The following is a 23,456-nucleotide window of genomic DNA, read 5'->3' on the forward strand; positions in this document are numbered from 1 at the left end:
TGAATTTATTTATAAAACAGAAGCAGAGTCACGGATGTAGAAAACTCATGATTACCATGGGGTAAGTGGGTGGGAGAAGGATAAATTAGAGATTGGAACTGACATGTAGCACTACTCTATATAAAAGAGGTAACTAATAAGGACCTACTATGTACAGCACAGGGAACCCCTGCTTAGTACATGGATAATGGCCTCCCTGGGAAAAGAGTCTAAAAAAAATAGTGGATATATGTATATGTGTAGCTGATTCACTTTGCTATACACCTGAAACTAACTCAACATTGTAAATCAACTATCAGTTCAGTTCAGTTGCTCAGTCGTGCCCAACTCTTTGTGATCCCATGGGCTGCAGCACGCCAGGCTTCCCAATCCCTGGAGTTTGCTCACACTCATGTCCATTGAGTCGGTGATGCCACCCAACCACCTTATGCTCTGTCATCCCCTTCGCCTCCTGAATCAACTCCAGTCCAATACAAATTAAAAAACAAAACTAGCAAGTAGCAGGACCACTGATATCTTTCGAAGTGTGTTCTTATGTCACTGAATGTTTGCAAGGATAACAAGTTAATATATGAAGGTGATTTGAACACTTGTGATATAAACTACCAGCAAACCAGTGAAGTCGCTCAGTCGTGTCCGACTCTTTGTGACCCCGTGGACTGTAGCCCACCAGGCTCCTCCATCCATGGAATTTTCCAGGCAAGAGTACTGGAGTGGGTAGCCATTTCCTCCTTCAGGGGATCTCCCTGACCCAGGGATCGAACCCAGGTCAACCACATTACAGGCAGACGCTTTACCATCTGAGCCACCAGGGAAGCCCAATATATACTAAGTGGTCGATAAGTTATTTTTTTTAACAAGTTGCCATCTGAGCTTCATGATCATCATTGTTCACTGTGAACAATAAATATATCCTGCCTTGTCAGATAAACCAAACAATTACCATCTTTTAAAAGATTGTAAATGTATTTTCCCTTATGATGACATTTTTAAAAATTAAAGACATTTAAGGAGGTTCTGGTCTGCCAGGCAATAAATGGTATTAACAGAACTTGTGTGAGTGATAAGATAAACAAGCAGAAAAAAACATTATCCTACAGAGAGCTACTATCCACAACATAAATTCCTACTATTGTGAGCAATACTTTGAAGGAAAGGAAAGTATTTAGAGATATACCACCAATTTCTTTTCCAGGGTTTTTTCTTGTTTTTAACTGCAGTATAGAGCAGTTGCAGACAATTGCACAAAATCACAAATACGTTTGATGAAATTTTATAAGACCGTGAAATCATGACTCAGATTAAAATATAGAACATACTGGCACCTCAGAATTTTCTAAGGATCTCTCTGTAATTACTTCTGCACAAAGATAATCACCATTTTACTTTGTAGTGCACATATTAATTTTACTTAAAAAAAAATTCTTAGGCAAATGGGATCTTCTGAGTCAGACAACTTTTCTCAACATTGATCTTCATCATTTTTCATTTCCATTGTTATATAATTTATTTTATGTATATGGAGTAGCCATCATGGTCAACAAGAGTCCAAAATGCAGTACTTGGATGCAATCTCAAAAACAACAGAATGATCTCTGTTCGTTTCCAAGGCAAACCATTCAATATCACAGTAATCCAAGTCTATGGCCCAACCAGTAACGCTGAAGAAGCTGAAGTTGAACGGTTCTATGAGGACCTATAAGACCTTTTAGAACTAACACCCAAAAAAGATGTCCTTTTTATTATAGGGGACTGGAATGCAAAAGTAGGAAGTCAAGAAACACCTGGAGTAACAGGCAAATTTGGCCTTGGAATATGGAATGAAGCAGGGCAAAGGTTAATAGAGTTTTGGCAAGAAAATGCACTGGTCATAGCAAACACCCTCTTCCAACAACACAAGAGAAGACTCTACACATGGACTTCACCAGATGGTCAACACTGAAATCAGATTGATTATATTCTTTGCAGCCAAAGATGGAGAAGCTCTATACAGTCAACACAAACAAGACCAGGAGCTGACTGTGGCTCAGACCATGAACTCTTTATTGCCAAATTCAGACTTAAATTGAAGAAAGTAGGGAAAACCACTAGACCATTCAGGTATGACCTAAATCAAATCCCTTAAGATTATACAGTAGAAGTGAGAAATAGATTTAAGGGCCTAGATCTGACAGATAGAGTGCCTGATGAACTATGGAATGAGGTTGGTGACATTGTACAGGAGACAGGGATCAAGACCATCCCCATGGAAAAGAAATGCAGAAAAGCAAAATGGTTGTCTAGGGAGGCCTTACAAATAGCTGTAAGAAGAAGAGAACTGAAAAGCAAAGGAGAAAAGGAAAGATATAAACATCTGAATGCAGAGTTCCAAGGAATAGCAAGAAGAGATAAGAAAGCCTTCCTCAGCGATCAATGCAAAGAAATAGAGGAAAACAACAGAATGGGAAAGACTAGAGATCTCTTCAAGAAAATCAGAGATACCAAAGGAACATTTCATGCAAAGATGGGCTTGATAAAGGACAGAAATGGACCTAACAGAAGATATTAAGAAGAGATGGCACTAATACACAGAAGAACTGTACAAAAAAGATCTTCACGACCCAGATAATCACAATGGTGTGATCACTCACCTAGAGCCAGACATCCTGGAACGTGAAAGTCAAGTGGACCTTAGAAAGCATCACTAAAAACAAAGCTAGTGGAGGTGATAGAATTCCAGTTGAGCTATTCCAAATCCTGAAAGATGATGCTGTGAAAGTGCTGCACTCAATATGCCAGCAAATTTGGAAAACTCAGCAGTGGCCACAGGACTGGAAAGGTCAGTTTTCGTTCCAATCCCAAAGAAAGGCAATGCCAAAGAATGCTCAAACTACCACACAATTGCACTCATCTCACATGCTAGTAAAGTAATGCTCAAAATTCTCCAAGCCAGGCTTCAGCAATATGTGAACCATGAACTTCCTGATGTTCAAGCTGGTTTTAGAAAAGGCAGAGGAACCAGAGATCAAATTGCCAACATCTGCTGGATCATGGAAAAAGGAAGACAGTTCCAGAAAAACATCTATTTCTGCTTTATTGACTATGCCAAAGCCTTTGACTGTGTGGATCACAATAAACTGTGGGAAATTCTGAAAGAGATGGGAATACCAGACCACCTGACCTGCCTCTTGAGAAATCTGTATGCAGGTCAGGAAGCAACAGTTAGAACTGGACATGGACCAACAGACTGGTTCCAAATAGGAAAAGGAGTATGTCAAGGCTGTATATTGTCACTCTGCTTATTTAACTTATATCATGAGAAACGCTGGACTGGAAGAAACACAAGCTGGAATCAAGATTGCCAGGAGAAATATCAATAACCTCAGATAAACAGATGACACCACCCTTATGGCAGAAAGTGAAGAGGAACTAAAAAGCCTCTTGATGAAAGTGAAAGTGGAGAGTGAAAAAGTTGGTTTCAAGCTCAACATTCAGAAAATGAAGATCATTGCATCCGGTCCCATCACTTCATGGGAAATAGATGGGGAAACAGTGGAAACATTGTCAGACTTTATTTTTCTGGGCTCCAAAATCACTACAGATGGTGACTGCAGCCATGAAATTAAAAGACACTTACTCCTTGGAAGGAAACTTATGACCAACCTAGATAGCATATTCAGAAGCAGAGACATTAGTTTGCCAACAAAGGTTCGTCTAGTTAAGGCTATGGTTTTTCCTGCGGTCATGTATGGATGTGAGAATTGGACTGTGAAGGCTGAGCGCTGAAGAATTGATGCTTTTGAACTGTGGTGTTGGAGAAGACTCTTGAGAGTCCCTTGGACTGCAAGGAGATCCAACCAGTCCATTCTGAAGGAGATCAGCCCTGGGATTTCTTTGGAAGCAGTGATGCTAAAGCTGAAACTCCAATACTTTGGCCACCTCATTCGAAGAGTTGACTCATTGGAAAAGACTGATGCTGGGAGGGATTGGGGGCAAGAGGAGAAGGGGACAACAGAGGATGAGATGCCTGGATGGCATCACTGACTCGATGGACGTGAGTCTGGGTGAACTCCGGGAGCTGGTGATGGACAGGGAGGCCTGGCATGCTGCGATTCATGGGGTCACAAAGAGTCGGACACGACTGAGCGACTGATCCCATCTGATCTGATATGCCTAATTTGATTATCCATTATCACTGATGGATTGCTTCCAGGTTTTCAACATTACATTTACAGTTTGGAGTATTATTTATTTATTTTGTTGCTGTTAATGTATTGTTGTTCAGTTGCTAAGTTGTGTCCAACTCTTTGTCATCCTGTGACCTGCAGCACGCCAGGCTTCCCTATCCTTCACCATTTCCTGGAGTTTGCTCAAACTTACGTGCATTGAGTCGGTGATGCCATGCAGCCATCTAATCCTCTGTTGCCTTCTTCTCCTTTTGCCTTCAATTTTCCCCAGCATCAGAGTCTTTTCCAATGAGTCAGCTCTTCCCGTCAGGTGGCCAAAGTATTAGAGCTTCAGCATCAGTACTTCCAATAAATATTCAGGGTTGATTTCCTTTAGGATGGACTGGTTTGATCCCCCCTTGCTGTCCAAGGGACTCTCCAGCACCACAATTCAAAAGCATGGGTTCTTCGGCTCTCACCCTTCCTTATGGTCCAACTCTCACACCCATACACATGAGTACTGGAAAAATCATAGCCTTGACGATATGGACCTTTGTCGGCAAAGTGATGTCTCTGCTTTTAAATACACTGTTTAGGTTTGTCATAGCCTTTCTCCCAAGGAGCAAGCTTCTTTTAATTTTATGGCTGCGCTGCAGTCACCAGTGATTTTGGAGCCCAAGAAGATAAAATCTGTCACTGTTCAACATATAGCTGCCATGCTTTGCTTTTCTTTTAGTGATCAAATACTTCTTTCTTTTCCTCCTCTATTAGCTTGTTAGCTGTATGTAATTCTACCACTCTGTTAATTTTCGGAGTACAACCTGCGTCTATAACAAAGAATTAGTGCTCCTCACTTTTTGGGCAATGCAAGGACTTCGGGATCCTGTTCATTATTTCTCTTCCTTTTTGTTCAATGTTATTTCATCACATGTTTTTAAGTATATCTTGGCTCCCATGTGTCATTATTTATTTACACTTATCCAATTACTCTTCTTTTGTGCTTTATTTTTTAATCGTAGTGCTTCCAACTTGGATTCTATTCCTGCCAAGAACCCCTATTCATCTTGTTTGGAGTTGGCTAAATTTTTTTTTTTTTTTTAATTGGAGCATGCTGCTGCTGCTGCGTTGCTTTAGTCGTGTCCAACTCTGTGTGACCCCATAGATGGCAGCCCACCAGGCTTCCCGTCCCTTGGATTCTCCAGGCAAGAACACTGGAGTGGGTTGCCATTTCCTTCTCCAATGCATGAAAGTGAAAAGTGAAAGTGAAGTCGCTCAGTCGTGTCCGACTCTTAGTGACCCCATGGACATAGTTGATGTATAATAGTATGAGTTATAGGTGTACGGTGTAAGTAATTCGTTTTTAAAGGTTTTGCTCCATTTATAGCTATTATAAAATATTGGTTATGTTCCCTATGTTGTACAACATATCCTGGTAGCTTATTTTATACATAATGGTTTGTGCATCTTAACTCCTAGCCCTGGTTGCCCCTCCCGCATGTTCCTCTTCTCCACTGGTAGCTGCTAATTTGTTCTATGAGTCTGTTCTTTTTTGTTATGTTCACTGGTTTGTTGTTTTTTTGTGTGTGCCCACATGTCAGTGATATCACACAGCATTTGTCTTTTTGTCTGATTTGTTTCACTTAGCATAATACCCTCTAGATCCATCCGTGTTGTTGCGAATGACAAAAGGTCATGAAATGGCTAAGTAGTGTTCCACTGCATACAGATGCACATCTTCCTTATCCATTCATCTGCTGATAGATACCTGGGTTGCTTCCGTGTCTTGACGATTAAAAATAATGCCGCTGAACTACTGAATATGTGGATTAATGTATTTAATCATTTTAGGGAAATTATCAGCCAGTATTTCTTCAAATGCCGTTTCTGACTCATTCTCTTTCATCTATTATTCTTGGAATATATTCTTGGACTTTTCCACCTCTTATCTATTATGCCCTTTTCTGTATTTTCTCTTTCTGAGTTTGTCTGATATTTTACTTATCTTAAAATTGAATCATTCTCTTCCCTTCTATCTAATTTATCACAGTCTATTGGGTTCAATTACATTTTTTTCAGTTCAGGGACTTCTGTTTGATTTTTAAAGTAAGTTCCAGCTAATTTTGAAATTGTCTAGCCTGATATATAGCGTTCTAAATATCATTTTAAGATATTTAACATGATATTCCCCTTTGGAAACACCAATGACTGTATCATCTGTTTTCTGTAACCTTTTTCTGATCCTGTTTTATGGCATGGCTCTTGGATTTTATTTTTTTATTGGATATCAGCTATTGTGTACGAGCAATTACTGAAGCTTTGGAAGACATTCTCCTTCTATAGAACATATTTACTTCTCTTATGTCCGCCTAAGTTTTTAGAGGTTATGAGAGCCATCTATTTCCAGAGGGTCTGTTCTCTTCATGTGTAGACCTTTAGTGGATTCACCACTGAAAGCCTGGCTTAAACCCAGATTATTATTTCATGTGGTGACATGACTACCAACGTCGGCGCTGTGGAGCCTGAAACTGCTGCTTTATGCTTGGTTTTTCAGGCTCTCCACCTGCCATATGTGATGTAAGCGAATGCCAAAAAGGAATATCTGTGCAGAACGTTGGCTTTAGATGGCTGTGACCCTTTTTTCTGGAATCTGGGTCCCTCACGTCCTTGCTGCCTTGGTAGCCCTGATCTTTGGCTCCTGTTATAAGACTTCTGAAAGTTCTAAGCCTCCCCTGCTCATGGATGAGCCTCGGATGGAAAAGTACCAGAGAATGTCTGACTCACCTCAGTGTGTGTGAACCTCAAGTTCTTTCTGCACTGCTCGCTTCCCGAGCACTTCCCAGAGCTTTGTTTGTGTTGTTAAATGTTATACAGCTTTTGTAGTTGCTCTGGATTCTGATCAGTGAGTAGGAATGATTTTGCTGTATCAGTGTATACCTACCTACTCTCAGGGTGATGCCTCTTACATCTGTCAGGCCACAGGAAAAGCACATGTTTACTAAAAGAATTTTTAATCCTAAGCAACTAATATGAATAATAGTTTTACTCAGAGGGCATAATGCCCTAGGAAAACTATGTGAAGTGAATTAACTATGTGAAGTGTGGCGTTAAAGACCCTACAAATGTCAGTGTTATAGCAGCAACTGCTGTAAATGTGCCCAAGTGTTGATTGCAGTCTTTCAATGCCTTTAATTGTGCCAAGATAAATTCAGCTCTTCAAGAAAGCACCAGAAAATGAGCGAGTATCCAAGAATGAGTGTCTGTTTTAAATCAGTGTCACAATGTAAGAGTGTATATGAATAAAGGAAATGTCAGATAGCAGGAAAGGATTATTTTATACAGCATTCTAGGACAATTCATTTAGTGTTGGGGGGCCTTAAAAAGATGTGGAAATACTATACTCTATACCAAGATAAAGTTGAAATAAAGAATAAGATATCTAAACTTAGTCATAGACTTTTTAAGATAATTATTTATAAAATTACTGTGGCAAGGATTACTTTCTGCACTTAAAGGATTTTGTTTTGTTGTTGAGTCACTAAGTCATGTCTGACCCTTGTGGAACCCCGTGGACTGGAGACCACCAGGTTCCTCTGTCCATGGAATTCTCCAGGTAAGGATACTGGCGTGCGTTGCCGTTTCCTTCTCCAAGGGCTATTCCTAACCCAAGCATCAAGCCCGTGTCTCCCGCACTGGCAGGCAGATTCTTTACCACTGAGCCACCAGGGAAACACAAAAGAAAGGGTGGATCCCCTGAAGTCGTAAACAAACGGGACCTTGTTTTTCTGGCCTTGTATAGGGCAAAGAGAAATATTTGCAATATGCAGAGAATTCATACAAGCTTACAATAAAAACATTCAATGGGTAATAAGATAGCACTGTAGACAGATCTATTTTTACATAGATATGATCATTCCATAATTTGTGAATTGCCGTCAAAATCAACACATCTTCACCACTGTTAATTTAAGCTCATTAGTGGCCAATCCAGGGCTTCCAAAATTCCAGTTTTCTCGCAAAAGCTCAAATTTTATCACTGGCAGCAAATACTGTCAGTTTAGTTCCTTGAACTGACAGTCTTACTTTTTTCATTTTCAAGAAAATTTCTGCCAAATACCAAAGTCTGAATAACCATAGCTGTCTGTCAGCTGTTCTTTCAAGTAAAAATAGTGTTTCTTACAAAAAAAAAAAAAGGAGGTAGTTCAGCTCGTCACTCAATTGCATAAGCCAAAGACAACCACTGTACTTTAGTAGGCAGATGATGTATTTCAGAAATGTTTCCAATTGCCCTTACACATATAATTTAAAATATATATACTGAGCAGTGGGAATTTAATGAAATTAAGTGTATTGCTTATACTCAAGGATGTCCCTAAGTGAAACTGTTTCTTGTTTTTGTTTTTTTTTCAATTGGGAGTATAGTTGTTTTACACTGCTGTCAGTTTCCGTTGTACAGCAAAATGAATCAGCTGTATGGACACACGTGTCCCCTCCTTTTTGGATTTGCTCCCCACTGGGGCCACACACAGCACCGAGGAGGTCCCCTGCTACCCAGCGTGCTCCCAGCGGCTCTCTGTTCTACGCGCACTATCTGTAGTGTCCGTACGTCAATCCCAAGCCCCCGGTGCATCCCGCCTGCCCTCTTCTCCCTTGGTGTCCATACGTTTGTTCTCTATGTCCGTGTCTCTGTTTCTGCTTTGAAAAAAGATCACCTCTACCATTTTCCTAGATTCCACATATGCGCATTAATACGTTTTTCTCTTTCTGACTGACTTCACCCCGTTAGTCTCTAGATCATCCACTTCTCTGCAAATGACACAGTCTCATCCCTTTTGGTGGCTGAGTAATATTGCATGTGCCTGCGTGGCCATGCAATGGCAGTGACTCCAAATACAGTGCAGGGCCCCTGCCCCACATTTCACACCCGCAGCTTCAGCCCTCGTTGTTTTCCTACCATCAGGAAAGACATGTAACATCTTAGTATTATCATAAAAATATTTTGACTTCTTGGACTTCACGAAATGGCCTTGGGGATGCCCAGGGTTGGGCAAATCAAACTTTGAAAACTGTTGAAATAATTCACTGAGTTCTATAATAACAACATCCCTGTTTAACAGATGAGGAAAGGGTCACGGAGGAGGGTTAATACGCACCCCACGTCACAACGGAGTGCCCTAGTGTTAATAATATGGTGCCCTGCACCCCAAAATATAAAACAGTCGCTCTCATGTTCAGTGTCCATCTCTCTCTTCCTCTGCCTCTCTCTCACACACACACAGACACACATGGACATAACCCAGGGAAACTCGGGGCGATGTTGGGTGTGTCTATTACCTTGACCATAGTGATGGTGTCCTAGGTGGGGCCATGGTAATGGACCCGGCTGCCAATGTAGGAGACCCAGGAGATGCAGTATTGAGCCCTGGGTTGGGAAGATCCCCATCCCCCAGTAGGAAATGGCAACCCACTCCAGTATGCTTGCCTAGAAAGTCCCATGGGCAGAGGAGCCTGGCAGGCTACAGTCCATGGGACTGCAAAGTCAGACACGACTGAGCAACTGAGCGCACCACAAGTGATGGTATCACGGCATTTTTTGCACATGTCCAGAACTCATCAAGTTGTGCTCATTAGATATCAAGTATGCCTCTAAGTATAAAGAAAAAACAAGACTTTAAACCAGGAAGCCTGGCACCACTGTTAGCTACTGTACTATATGACCACTCATCGCTCAGTTAGTAAAGAATCTGCCTGCAATGCAGGAGACCCCAGTTCGATTCCTGGGTCAGGAAGATCCCCTGGAGAAGGGATAGGCTACCCATTCCTGTATTCTTGGGCTTCCCTGGTGGCTCAGAAAATAAAGAATCTGCCTGCAATGTGGGAGACCTGGGTTTGATCCCAGGGTTAGGAAGATCCCCTGGAGAAGGGAAAGGCTACCCACTCCAGTATTCTGGCCTGGAGAATTCCATGGACTGTATAGTCCATGGGGTCGCAAAGAGCTGGACGTGACCGAGTGACTTCCACTTCACTTTCACTTTCATGACCACTAAGAGCTGGAGGTTCTAAGACCGAGTTAAGGAACTGAGTTTTGGGTACAGCTCATGGCCATGATTCTCAGAAATAACGTAGATGGTGACGAGAGGACTTGGCCTGAAAGGAAAATAGGAGCTAAATGTGGAAACAGTGGAGGAAGATGAATATGTGTCTTGGGGCCTGGCTTTTGCCAATCATCAAATGTTTGAAGAAATTATAGACTTCACAGGAAGGCATGTGATTGAGCTGGGGCCAGGGAACAATTATTCACAAGTGGGAATAGGACCGGGGGCTGAGCTTTTCTCCCCAAAAGATCAGAGGGGCAATAAAAAATAACTGGAGAGAATTGTACAGGAGATTTTCTTTGGAGACGGTTGTCTCAGGTGAAAGAGTTGTGAGAAAGGTCCTGGGCACGGGATTTGCACATTATTAGAACAGGATATAAATTACAGTGGTTCCATATGTTGTATATTATGGTAATGGTGTATATATAAGAATGCATATTGTATATTATAGTAACACTTGTATGCACAGCATACAGGAATAGCGTGTGTGTGTTGGAATTTTCCCTTCACTGGACATACTTCTTCTGAAGAGAGTTGACCAACCGTCTACATGTAGCCTCTCCCCTCTAACATTTGATGGAAGATTTTTGGTTTAAGAGTAAATAAGCAGAAAATAGCCTCAAGGAAGAGAATTTACATAAGACTTTCAGTATCTTGAAACCTGTGCTTATTGGGACTAAACAGCTGGTAAACCAGTTCTCTTAATTATATACAAACTAGCTCATAATTATACACCAGCCTAATCCCTGGTAATCTTAGTAGATGTTTTTGCTTATGGAAGGTATACTACACAAAGGTACTGTTTTTTTTTTTTTTTTAAAGAAAAGACAAAAAAGTTTGGAAAGTCTCAGTGATCTCCTTGTTCCCTCATTTATTTTTCCACAAGCTCTGTCTAAACTCACAGTTATCAATTTACCATTTGATGATATGGTCACTTAAACGTACCACAGTCCTAACAAATAGTCCTTCATTTCAGCTTGTGCTATACATAGTTTCCGACAACGTTCTTTCCATGCCCTGATGTTTCCAATATTGAGATTTTGCGCCATTTGGACTCCAGCTAAGTGTTATAGGACTATCTCCACTATGATTGGGATTCTTTTCCCCCAGATTTATTTCTTTTTAATTCTATTTCCATTGTCTAATGGCAGCTCAAAACCTAGAGTAAGTTCTGTTTATTAACTTGTAAGATTTTAAGTTTTCCATTGGGCTTTTAATATCTGCCATAATTTTCCATTATGGAAATAAAAATATCAGCTATGTCTTTTGTGAGCTTTTTTAAAAACTTAATTCGTGCCAACATCCTCCCTTTATCCTTCTCGGCGGCCCACAGATATGTCCTGCCTCTCTGGGGGCGTATTTTTCTCCCATCATGCCTCAATTGCAGCATCTTCATTTTGCTTCTCTTTCTGATCAAATCCTCATTTTCTCCTTCACTCTTGGAACTGTTTCACCTAGCATCATTGGTGACAATTTTGAGACTTCACAGTTTAAGGGCATGCTGTGCTCTTCATTTTTACTTCCTACATTAAAAAAAAAAAACAAACAAAACTTTTTATTAAGTATAGTTGATTTGCAATGTTATATTAATTTCTGCTATACAGCAAAGTGATTCCTATATGTATATATATATATATTTTAATATATTTTCCCCATTAAGGTTTATCACAGGCTATTGAATGTAGTTCCCTTTGCTACACAGTAGGACCTTGTTATTTATTTCATACATTTTAAAACTTGCCTTTAGGGTCTGCCCCATGTGGTCATGGAGTGTCTATCTTCCTGTTGGAGGATCTGTCCATCCCTTATCCCTTTCTCTCCCATCTTTGTCCCTACAGGGCCCAGGTCCCTGTTAGTCATAATACACTATCTGTTATACTCTCTAGCCATGGTTGCCTGGATTGTAGTCAACCCTTGGTCAAGACCAGGCCAATCAGATACTCTCCTTGAAAAATCTGGATATGTATATATTATATTGGGCTTACCTGAGAGGTCAGACAGTAAAGAATCCACCTGCAGTGCAAGAGACACAGGTTGGATCCCTGAGTTGGAAAGATCCCTTGAAGAAGGAAATGGCAACCTATTCCAGTATTCTTGACTGGAGAATTCCATGGACAGAGGAGATTGGTGGGCTATCAAATTGATAATAACCTGCCTAGAAAAGAGTCCTTGCTTTTTAAACTTGGCCACAAGTATTTTTTCCCAGAATGGAAATTATAATAATTAGCTTTGTTTCATATGTCTATTAAGTAAAAAGTGGTGTACCCATTTCAATTTTTAAAATCTACCTTATAGTCACTTGGTAGCTTATGTTAGCTGGTATTAATTACTTCCATGGTTAACCTTATCTATGCCAAAAGTAATGGCTAAAATGAGTTTTTGGACAGCATCTGTCCCTTTAAAAAAATTTTAAAGTAAAGATACTGAATGATGAGTGAATTAAAATAGTTTGAGCCTGTAGCTGAGAAAAGAATGATGAAAAAGCAAATCGTGCATAGGAAGGGATGGTAACAGTAATAAATTAGTATAAACAGATATAGAAAAATGTAGTTGATGCCAAAAATACAGATGGGAGTGAAACCATTATTTTCAATGGTCTAGAGCCAAAATACCATATAAAACAGACTCCAAGATTGGCAGATTTATGAGAGAATCATAAAAACTAGTGATCATAAAGTTGTTAGAGGGAAAAAAAATCTAAACACGGTCTACTTTGATTAGATTCAGGGTTGAACTGAACTAAATCTCAGAGGAAAAGAGGAATTTCGCGGTCTAGTAAATGTCTCCGTATTATTCACAGGCTGTACCAGCCTTTCTGAGAAAGACAGCCAGAGGAGATGTCAATTTATCAGCTACTTCCTTAACATGGGAGTAACTAAGAGCTGATACTTACCGAGTGTGAATTTCAGGCCAGGCTCTCTTGTGTCAGTTCTCTGTGTGTATCCCCACCTTGCACTGGACCCCTATCATCCCTGGCTTAAATTACTTAGCTTTCAACATGTTCCCTGCTTCTGGTCTATTATCAACAAAACAACCAGAGGAATTATTGAAAACCATAAATCATGGCTTTGCTAGAACCTCGTGATTGTTTTGTACTTCGCTTGGAGTGAAATAAAAGTCCTCTCCCAGGAAAGGGGAGCAGAATACATGAGTCCAAAATGTGCCACTTGGGCAGGTGGATTGTTCTGACCTGAAGGCAAGCTAGACCCAGCAGACTTGAGAAGAACTTTCACCTCTCCCTTAACTACCTAGAGAATTTAGATTTGGGGCCTGTCTCAGAGAGCTGATACCAGAGATGACGTTTACCTGAATGACCTCTACATGGCAGGGCAAACATCTAACCACCAAACACCTGCTGTTATTGCCCTGCGAATTGCCCTCCTCCTCTTTGAAGTCCCAGGCCCCATTGCATTCTTTGTATAAGGCTTATGATCCAATGCGTCCTTGGGGCTCATATTTTTATGGGGTGCCATGCATAACGAATTTGTTTTTCTCTTGTTAACCTGTTTTATGTCAATTATCAGACCAGCCAAAGAACCTAGCTGGATAGAAGGATAAGATTTCCTACCCAACAATGGCCTTTGAGGTCTTTCCGACCTGACCCTTCCTTAATTCTTTGATTAGATCTACGGCTCTCTCTCTTGGCTCCAAAGACCTTGGCTTCCTGGCTGTTCCTCAAACAATGGGAGCTTATTGTTAACTTAGATCTTTAGTTGTCTTCACCTGGAACACACTTCCTCCAGACACCTTTACTATTAACTCTCTGACCTTCAATTGGTTTCGCTCAAATGTCACCTTTTCAAAGAGGACCATAGCTATTAATAACTAATAGGCTAAATAGTTACGTAACTGAGCAAGTGTTACCCCAAAACTGGGTTTGCCTCTTGGTATGTGCCAAACCAACGGACACAACCAAGCCAAAGACTGGGAGAGGAAAGGGTTTATTATTACTCATGGCAAGTGAAGAGAACGCCAGGGATCTTTCCCAAAGGTGTGGCTCCCAGAGCAGCAAAATTAGGGAACTTTTCAGCAAAAAGCATATGTATGTTCATGAAGGGCTTGAGCAGAGGAGAATTCAGGCTAGAATTGGGGCAAAGGTGGGCAGAGTCCAATTTCTAGTTGGCTGCAGTCTTGAGGGTCAACATCATTCTGTCCTCCGCCTGGCTGGGGGCCCAAGTTCCTGTAGAACTCAAAGGTACATTATTAGCTGATTCCGTCGAGGAGGAACTAGGACTGTGCTTTATCGCTGAGCTGTTGTTTGACTGCCCTTTCTCGGTTCCTGCATTCCTTGGTTCCCTTACGATCATGGATCACTGAGACTGTTCAAGAGCAAACACTGAGGTCAGGCTTAGGTCACAAAGCTGCACAGGCCAAGATGGGTTTTCATGTCAAGGAATCCGTGCCTGTGTCCCTTTGTCTGGGGCCCCCTGTCCTCTCTGCTTACACAAGGTTTCTCATGTGTGAGGTTCAGAAAGCCTTGCTCTGACAAAGGGTGTTTGCAGCAATTAAGGGTTTGTTTGTAAGGTGCCAAGCAAGGGGAATGGGTGGCTCATGCTCATAAGACCTGAACTCCCCATGACTTTTTAGGCAAGAGTGTTTGAAGATAGTGTCATGGAAGAGCATCACAGGTCAGCCCCTAGACCTTCTTCTGATTGGCTGGTGGTGAGATACCATAATGCTTCAGGAATCTCCATCACCAGCCTTCTGGTTCCAGTCCAACCAGTCTGGGCTTTATGAGCTTATGGTCCGCTTATAGTAACCATCCTCCACCAGGTGGGGGCCGGTCTCAGGTGTTTTTAAAATGTATTTTTGATTGGAAGATAATTGCTTTGCAATATTGTGTTGGTTTCTGTCATACATCAGAATGAATCAGCCATAGGTATACACATGTTCCCTCCCCCTTGAGCCTCCCTCCCACCTCCTGCCCCTCTAGATTGTCACAGCACTGGATTTCCGCTCCCCGTGTCATATAGCAAGCTCCCTCTGACTGTCTATTTTACACATGGTAATGCATATGTTTAATGCTACTCTCTCAATCTGTCCCACCCTCCCCTTCCACCACTGTGTTGACAAGTCTGTTCTCTATTTCTGCATCTCCACGGCTGCTCTGCAAATAGGTTCATCAGGATTATCTTTCTAGATTCTATATATATGTGTTAAGATACAGTATTTGTTTTTCTAGCTTACTTCACTCTGTATAATAGGCTCTAGGTTCATCCACCTCATTAGAACTGACTCAATTGTGGTTCCTTTTTATAGCTGAGTAATATTCCATTGGATATATGTACCACAACTTCTTTATCCATTCAACTCTTGGTGGAATTACTAGGGCTAACCAATTAATATAGTAAAGTTACAGGATATAACATTAATATACAGAAATCCCTTGCACTCTTATACACTAACAATGAAAAATCAGAAAGAGAAAGAGACAATCACATTCACCACTGCAACAGAAAGAGTAAAATACCTAGGAATTTATTTACCTAAAGGGGGTCTTAGCTTTTGCAGAAGAGTGCCTGATGAACTATGGAATGAGGTTGGTGACATCGTACAGGAGACATGGATCAAGACCATCCCCATGGAAAAGAAATGCAAAAAAGCAAAATGGCTGTCTGGGGAGGCCTTACAAATAGCTGTGAAAAGAAGAGAAGTGAAAAGCAAAGGAGAAAAGGAAAGATATAAGCACCTGAATGCAGAGTTCCAAAGAAAAGCAAGAAGAGATAAGAAAGCCTCAGCGATCAATGCAAAGAAATAGAGGAAAACAACAGAATGGGAAAGACTAGAGATCTCTTGAAGAAAATTAGAGATACCAAGGGAACATTTCATGCAAAGATGGGCTGGATAAAGGACAGAAATGGTATGGATCTAACAGAAGCAGAAGATATTAAGAAGAGGTGGCAAGAATACATGGAAGTACTGTACAAAAAAGATCTTCATGACCCAGATAATCACGATGGTGTGATCACTCACCTAGAGCCAGACATCCTGGAATGTGAAGTCAAGTGGGCTTTAGAAAGCACCACTATGAACAAAGCTAGTGGAGGTGATGGAATTCCAGTTGAGCTATTTCACCTGAAAGATGATGCTGTGAAAGTGCTACACTCAATATGCCAGCAAATTTGGAAAACTCAGCAGTGGCCACAGGACTGGAAAAGGTCAGTTTTCATTCCAATCCCAAAGAAAGGCAATGCCAAAGAATGCTCAAACTACCGCACAATTGCACTCATCTCATATGCTAGTTAAATAATGCTCAAAATTCTCCAAGCCAGGCTTCAGCAATATGTGAACCATGAACTTCCTGATGTTCAAGCTCATTTTAGAAAAGGCAGAGGAACCAGAGATCAAATTGCCAACATCTGCTGGATCATGGAAAAAGCTAGAGAGTTCCAGAAAAACATCTATTTCTGCTTTATTGACTATGCCAAAGCCTTTGACTGTGAGGATCACAATAAACTGTGGAAAATTCTGAAAGAGAAGGGAATACCAGACCACCTGACCTGCCTCTTGAGAAATCTGTATGCAGGTCAGGAAGCAACAGTTAAAACTGGACATGGAACAACAGACTGGTTCCAAATAGGAAAAGGAGTACGTCAAGGCTGTATATTGTCACCCTGCTTATTTAACTTCTGTGCAGAGTACATCATGAGAAATGCTGGGCTGGAAGAAACACAAGCTGGAATCAAGATTGCCAGGAGAAATATCAATAACCTGAGATATGCAGATGACACCACCCTTATGGCAGAAAGTGAAGAGGAATTAAAAAGCCTCTTGATGAAAGTTGATGAGGAGAGTGAAAAAGTTGGCTTAAAGCTCAACATTCAGAAAACTAAGCTCATGGCATCTGGTCCCATCACTTCATGGCAAATAGATGGGGAAACAGTGGAAACAGTGTTCAGACTTTATTTTTGGGGGGCTCCAAAATCACTGCAGATGGTGATTGCAGCCGTGAGATTAAAAGATGCTTACTCCTTGGAAGGAAAGTTATGACCAACCTAGATAGCATATTCAAAAGCAGAGACATTACTTTGCCAACAAAGGTCCATCTTGTCAAGGCTATGGTTTTTCCTGTGGTCATGTATGGATGTGAGAGTTGGACTGTGAAGAAGACTGAGTGCCTAAGAATTGATGCTTTTGAACTGTGGTGTTGGAGAAGACTCTTGAGAGTCCCTTGGACTGCAAGGAGGTCCAGCCAGTCCATTCTGAAGGAGATCAGCCCTGGGATTTCTCTGGAAAGAATGATGCTAAAGCTGAAACTCCAGTACTTTGGCCACCTCATGCAGAGAGTTGACTCATTGGAAAAGACTCTGATGCTGGGAGGGATTGAGGGCAGGAGGAGAAGGGGACAACAGAGGATGAGATGGCTGGATGGCATCACTGACTTGGTGAACATGAGTCTGAGTGAACTCGAGAGTTGGTGATGGACAGGGAGGCCTGGTGTGCTGCAATTCACGGGGTTGCAAAGAGTTGGACACGACTGAGCGACTGAACTGAACTGAACGGAACTGAATGCCATTATTACTTCCATGCCTATGGGAGGGACAAGGGATCCTGTAGTTCTCTTGTCCTGATCATTAAAACCTTGACTCCTGCTTTGGAACTCAGGGAAGGCCTAGGAGACTGAAACCTTTTTTTCTACGAACAAGAAATGGGGGACACAGATCGAATTTTGTTCCCAGGAAGGTCCCCCAGGGTCCTGCTTAGCTTTAGTTACTTTTACTTAGGAGATTTCTTTGGGAGGTTCTAGTAATATTATGCAAAAAGGCAAATGGTTGTCTGAGGAGGTCTTACAAATAGTTGAGAAAAGAAGAGAAGCTAAAGGCAAAGGAGAAAAGAAAAGATATACCCATTTGGATGCAGAGTTCCAAAGAATAGCAAGAAGAGATAAGAAAGCCTTCCTCAGTGATCAGTTCAAAGAAATAGAGGGAAAGAATAGAATGGTAACGACTAGAGATCTCTTCAAGAAAATTAGAGATACCAAGGGAACATTTCATGCAAAGATGGTCACAATAAAGGATAGAAATGGTATGGACCTAACAGAAGCAGAAGAGGTGGCAAGTATATACAGAAGAACTGTACAAAAAAGATCTTCATGACCCAGTTCATGATGGTGTGATCACTCACCAAAGCCAGACATCCTGGAATGTGAAGTCAAGTGGGCCTTTGGAAGTATCACTTTGAACAAAGTTAATGGAGGTGACGGAATTCCAGTTGACCTATTTCAAATGCTAAAAGATGATGCTGTGAAAATGCTGCAGTCAATATGCCAGTAAATCTGGAAAACTCAGCAGTGGCCACAGGACTGGAAAAGGTCAGTTTTCACTCCAATCCCAAAGAAAGGCAATGCCAAAGAATGTTCAAACTACTGCACAATCACACTCATCTCATACACTAGCAAAGTAATGCTCAGAATTCTCCAAGCCAGGCTTGAAAAAGTATATGAATGGTGAACTTCCAGATGTTCAAGCTGGACTTAGGAAAGGCAGAGGAACCAGAGATCAAATTGCCAACATCCACTGGATCATTGAAAAAGCATGAGATTTCCAGAAAAACATCTACTTCTGCTTTATCCCACTACACCAAAATTTTTGATAGTGTGAATCACAACAAACTATGGAAAATTCTTAAAGAGATGGGAATATCAGACCACCTGACCTGCCTCTTGAGAAATTTGTATGCAGGCCAAGAAGCAGCAGTTAGAACTGGGCATGGAACAACAGACTGGTTCCAAATCGGGAAAGGAGTATATCAAGGCTGTATATTGTCACCTTGCTTATTTAACTTATATGCAGAGCACATCATGTGAAATGCCAGGCTGGATGAAGCACAAGCTGGTTTCCAAATTGCCAGAAGAAATATCAATAACCTCAGATATGCAGATGACACCACCCTTACGGCAGAAAGTGAAGAACTAAAGAGCCTCTTGATGAAAGTTGATGAGAGTAAAAAAGTTGGCTTAAAGCTCAACATTCAGAAAACTAAAATCATTGCATCTGATGCCATCACTTCATGGCAAATAGATGGGGAAACAATGGAAACAGTGAGAGACTTTATTTTGGGGGGCTCCAAAATCACTGCAGAAGGTGATTGCAGCCATGAAATTAAAAGACATTTGCTCCTTGGAAGAAAAGCTATGATCAATCTAGACAGCTACTTTGCCAAAAAAGGTTTGTCTAATCAAAACTGTGGTATTTCCAATAGTCATGTATGGATGTGAGAGCTGGACTATAAAGAAAGCTGAGTGCCAAAGAATTGATGCTTTTGGACTGTGGTATTGGAGAAGACTCTTGAAAGTCCCTTGGACTGAAAGGAGATCCAACCAGTCCATCCTAAAGGAAATCAGTCCTGAATATTCATTGGAAGGACTGATGCTAAAACTGAAACACCAATACTTTGGCCACTTGATGCGAAGAAATGACTCACTAGAAAAGACCCTGATGCTGGTAAAGATTGAAGGCAGGGGGAGAAGGGGACGACAGAGGATAAGATGGTTGGATGGCATCAATGACTCGATGGACATGAGTTTGAGTAAGCTCTGGGAGTTGGTGATGGACAGGAAAGCCTGGCTTGCTGCAGTCCATGGGGTCGCAAAGAGTCAGACATGACTGAGTAACTGAACTGAACTGAATAATATTATATCACATATGGTTTAGAACTTGTAGTTAGGGTTCCTGACTTCTCAATGATTTTCAAGTAAACGCAATGTAAAATTCACCCCCATGACAAACCATTTCTATAACGTAGTTTTTCCGAGAAGAATTTGGATGCATTGAAGGAAATGTTTCCACACAGGAGATAGCTGGATTACTTAATTAATTTTTTTCCGCAAGCAGATTGTAAAATTTCTGAAGCTAGGATACAGTCTTTTATTGACATTTTTGCTTTGAAAATCTTAATACCATGATGAAAATTCCTTGCAGAAGATGATAATACATCTTCCACTTCTGTTTACCTCTGAGAATTCCAATTCCTCACTTCCACTAAAGCTCCTAACTGGGCTTCCAGCGCACTCTGTCCCAGCTGCAGGGGGAAGCTGCCTGCAGCATTTCATTACCGAGGCAGAGGGCTGGCAATAGGCATCTTCTACAGCCTGCACTTCTGCCAGGAAAGGGCTTTGCTCCTTTGTCTAGCTAATGGTGTTCCAGGCTCCTAATTGTCCTACATCAGAGATCTCCAAATACTTTAGTGTCCTCATCAGAAAAACAAAAGCAACCACAATTTCAGGCTCACAGCTCCGTCACATGTTCCAGAATGAGGAAACTTGCCTGCCTTGGCAGGCTACACCAGGGAAACGAGGAAGCATCGTAGAGTTTGCGTCAACCTGGGGGGAGTCTCTACCTGAGCACAGGACCTGACTCCCCTCCCCACTTTCTTTTCCCTTCTCATTCTTTCCATGGTACTTAAAGCTTTTGTGGCTGGCTAAATTTGTATGCAGGTCAGGAAGCAACAGTTAGAATTGGATATGGAACAACAGACTGGTTCCAAATAGGAAAAGGAGTTCATCAAGGCTGTATCTTGTCACCCTGTTTACTTAACTTATATGCAGAGTACATCATGAGAAACGCTGGACTGGAAGAAACACAAGCTGGAATCAAGATTGCCAGGAGAAATATCAATAACCTCAGATATGCAGATGACACCACCCTTATGGCAGAAAGTGAAGAGGAACTCAAAAGCCTCTTGATGAAAGTGAAAGTGGAGAGTAAAAAAGTTGGCTTAAAGCTCAACATTCAGAAAACTAAGATCATGGCATCCGGTCTCATCACTTCATGGGAAATAGATGGGGAAACAGTGGAAACAGTGTCAGACTTTATTTTTCTGGGCTCCAAAATCACTGCAGATGGTGACTGCAGCCATGAAATTAAAAGACGCTTACTCCTTGGAAGGAAAGTTATGACCAACCTAGATAGCATATTCAAAAGCAGAGACATTACTTTGCCAACAAAGGTCCATCTAGTCAAGGCTATGGTTTTTCCTGTGGTCATGTATGGATGTGAGAGTTGGACTGTGAAGAAGGCTGAGTGCCAAAGAATTGATGCTTTTGAACTGTGGTGTTGGAGAAGACTCTTGAGAGTCCCTTGGACTGCAAGGAGATCCAACCAGTCCATTCTGAAGGAGATCAGCCCTGGGATTTCTTTGGAAGGAATGATGCTAAAGCTGAAACTCCAGTACTTTGGCCACCTCATGCAAAGAGTGGACTCATTGGAAAAGAGTGTGATGCTGGGAGGGATTGGGGGCAGGAGGAGAAGGGGACGACAGAGGATGAGATGGCTGGATGGCATCATTGACTTGATGAACATGAGTCTGAGTGAACTCCGGGAGTTGGTGATGGACAGGGAGGCCTGGCTTTCTGGGATTCATGGGGTTGCAAAGAGTCGGACACGACTGAGCGACTGATCTGATCTGATCTGAAAAGGCCAGCAAGGGGCTTCCCAGGTGGCTCAGTAGTAGAGAATCCACCTGTCAAGCAGGAGACACCGGTTTGATCCCCAGTTTGGGAAAATCCCCTGGAGAAGTAAATAGCTACCCGTTCTAGTGTTCTTGTCTGGAGAATCCCAAGAATAGAGGAGCCTGGCGGGCTACAGTCCATGGGGTCACAAAGAGTTGGACATGACTGAACATCAACAAAGTCAGCGATGGTCAAGGGATTTCCATGGGCTGCTTCCACAAATGACAAGCCCTCAGTTCAGTTCAGCTCAGTCGTGTACGACTCTTTGCGACCCCATGAATCACAGCACACCAGACCTCCCTGTCCATCACCAACTCCCGGAGTTCACCCAGACTCATGTCCATCGAGTCAGTGATGCCATCCAGCCATCTCATCCTCTGTCGTCCCCTTCTCCTCCTGCCCCCAATCCCTCCCAGCATCAGAGTCCTTTCCAATGAGTCAACTCTTCGCATGAGGTGGCCAAAGTACTGGAGTTTCAGCTTTAGCACCATTCCCTCCAGAGAAATCCCAGGGCTGATCTCCTTCAGAATGCACTGGTTGGATCTCCTTGCAGTCCAAGGGACTCTCAAGAGTCTCCTCCAACACCACAGTTCAAAAGCATCAATTCTTTGGTGCTCAGCCTTCTTCACAGTCCAACTCTCACATCCATACATGACCACAGGAAAAACCATAGCCTTGACTAGATGGACCTTTGTTGGCAAAGTAATGTCTCTGCTTTTGAATATGCTATCTAGGTTGGTCATAACTTTCCTTCCAAGGAGTAAGCGTCTCTTAATTTCATGGCTGCAGTCACCATCTGCAGTGATTTTGGAGCCCAGAAAAATAAAGTCTGACACTGTTTCCACTGTTTCCCCATCTATTTCCCATGAAGTGATGGGACCAGATGCAATGATCTTCATTTTCTGAATGTTGAGCTTGAAGCCAACTTTTTCACTCTCTACTTTCACTTTCATCAAGAGGCTTTTGAGTTTCTCTTTACTTTCTGCCATAAGGGTGGTGTTATCTGCATATCTGAGGTTATGGATATTTCTCCCGGCAATCTTGATTCCAGCTTATGTTTCTTCCAGTCCAGCGTTTCTCATGATGTACTCTGCATATAAGTTAAATAAACAGGGTGACAAGATACAGCCTTGATGAACTCCTTTTCCTATTTGGAACCAGTCTGTTCCATGTCCAGTTCTAACTGTTGCTTCCTGACCTGCATACAAATTTCTCAAGAGGCAGGTCAGGTGGTCTGGTATTCCCATCTCTTTCAGAATTTTCCACAGTTTCTTGTGATCCACACAGTCAAAGGCTTTGGCATAGTCAATAAAGCAGAAAGATGTTTTTCTGGAACTCTCTTGCTTTTTCCATGATCCAGCGGATGTTGGCAATTTGATCTCTGGTTCCTCTGCCTTTTCTAAAACAAGCTTGAACATCAGGAAGTTCATGGTTCACATATTGCTGAAGCCTGGCTTGGCGAATTTTGAGTATTACTTTACTAGCGTGTGAGATGAGTGCAATTGTGCGGTAGTTTGAGCATTCTTTGGCATTGCCTTTCTTTGGGATTGGAATGAAAACTGACCTTTTCCAGTCCTGTGGCCACTGCTGACTTTTCCAAATGTGCTGGCATATTGAGTGCAGCACTTTCGCAGCATCATCTTTCACGATTTGAAATAGGTCAACTGAAATTTCATCACCTCCACTAGCTTTGTTCATAGTGATGCTTTCTAAGGCCCACTTGACTTCACATTCCAGGATGTCTGGCTCTAGGTCAGTGATGACAAGCCC

The 23,456-nt window shown here is 41.8% G+C and overlaps 1 long non-coding RNA gene across 18 annotated transcripts in view; it reads left to right on the forward strand.

The window, feature by feature from the left end:
• Positions 1-23,456, forward strand: part of LOC147350967 (uncharacterized) — an 81,566-nt gene that overhangs the window by 44,425 nt on the left and 13,685 nt on the right. For 10 of the 18 annotated variants that reach the window (XR_015147095.1, XR_015147101.1, XR_015147093.1 and 7 more), the window contains one exon: positions 6,697-7,461. The exons of the other annotated variants lie outside the window; for them this stretch is intronic. This is a non-coding gene — a long non-coding RNA (uncharacterized LOC147350967). Of the gene's footprint in view, positions 1-6,696; positions 7,462-23,456 lie in introns of those variants that run through there. 18 annotated transcript variants of the gene reach the window in all.

The sequence above is a fragment of the Bos grunniens genome, chromosome 19, assembly GCF_055505025.1.
Source record: "Bos grunniens cultivar Pamir isolate PY7600 chromosome 19, Bosgru_T2T1.0, whole genome shotgun sequence".
Taxonomy (NCBI): Eukaryota; Metazoa; Chordata; class Mammalia; order Artiodactyla; family Bovidae; genus Bos; species Bos grunniens.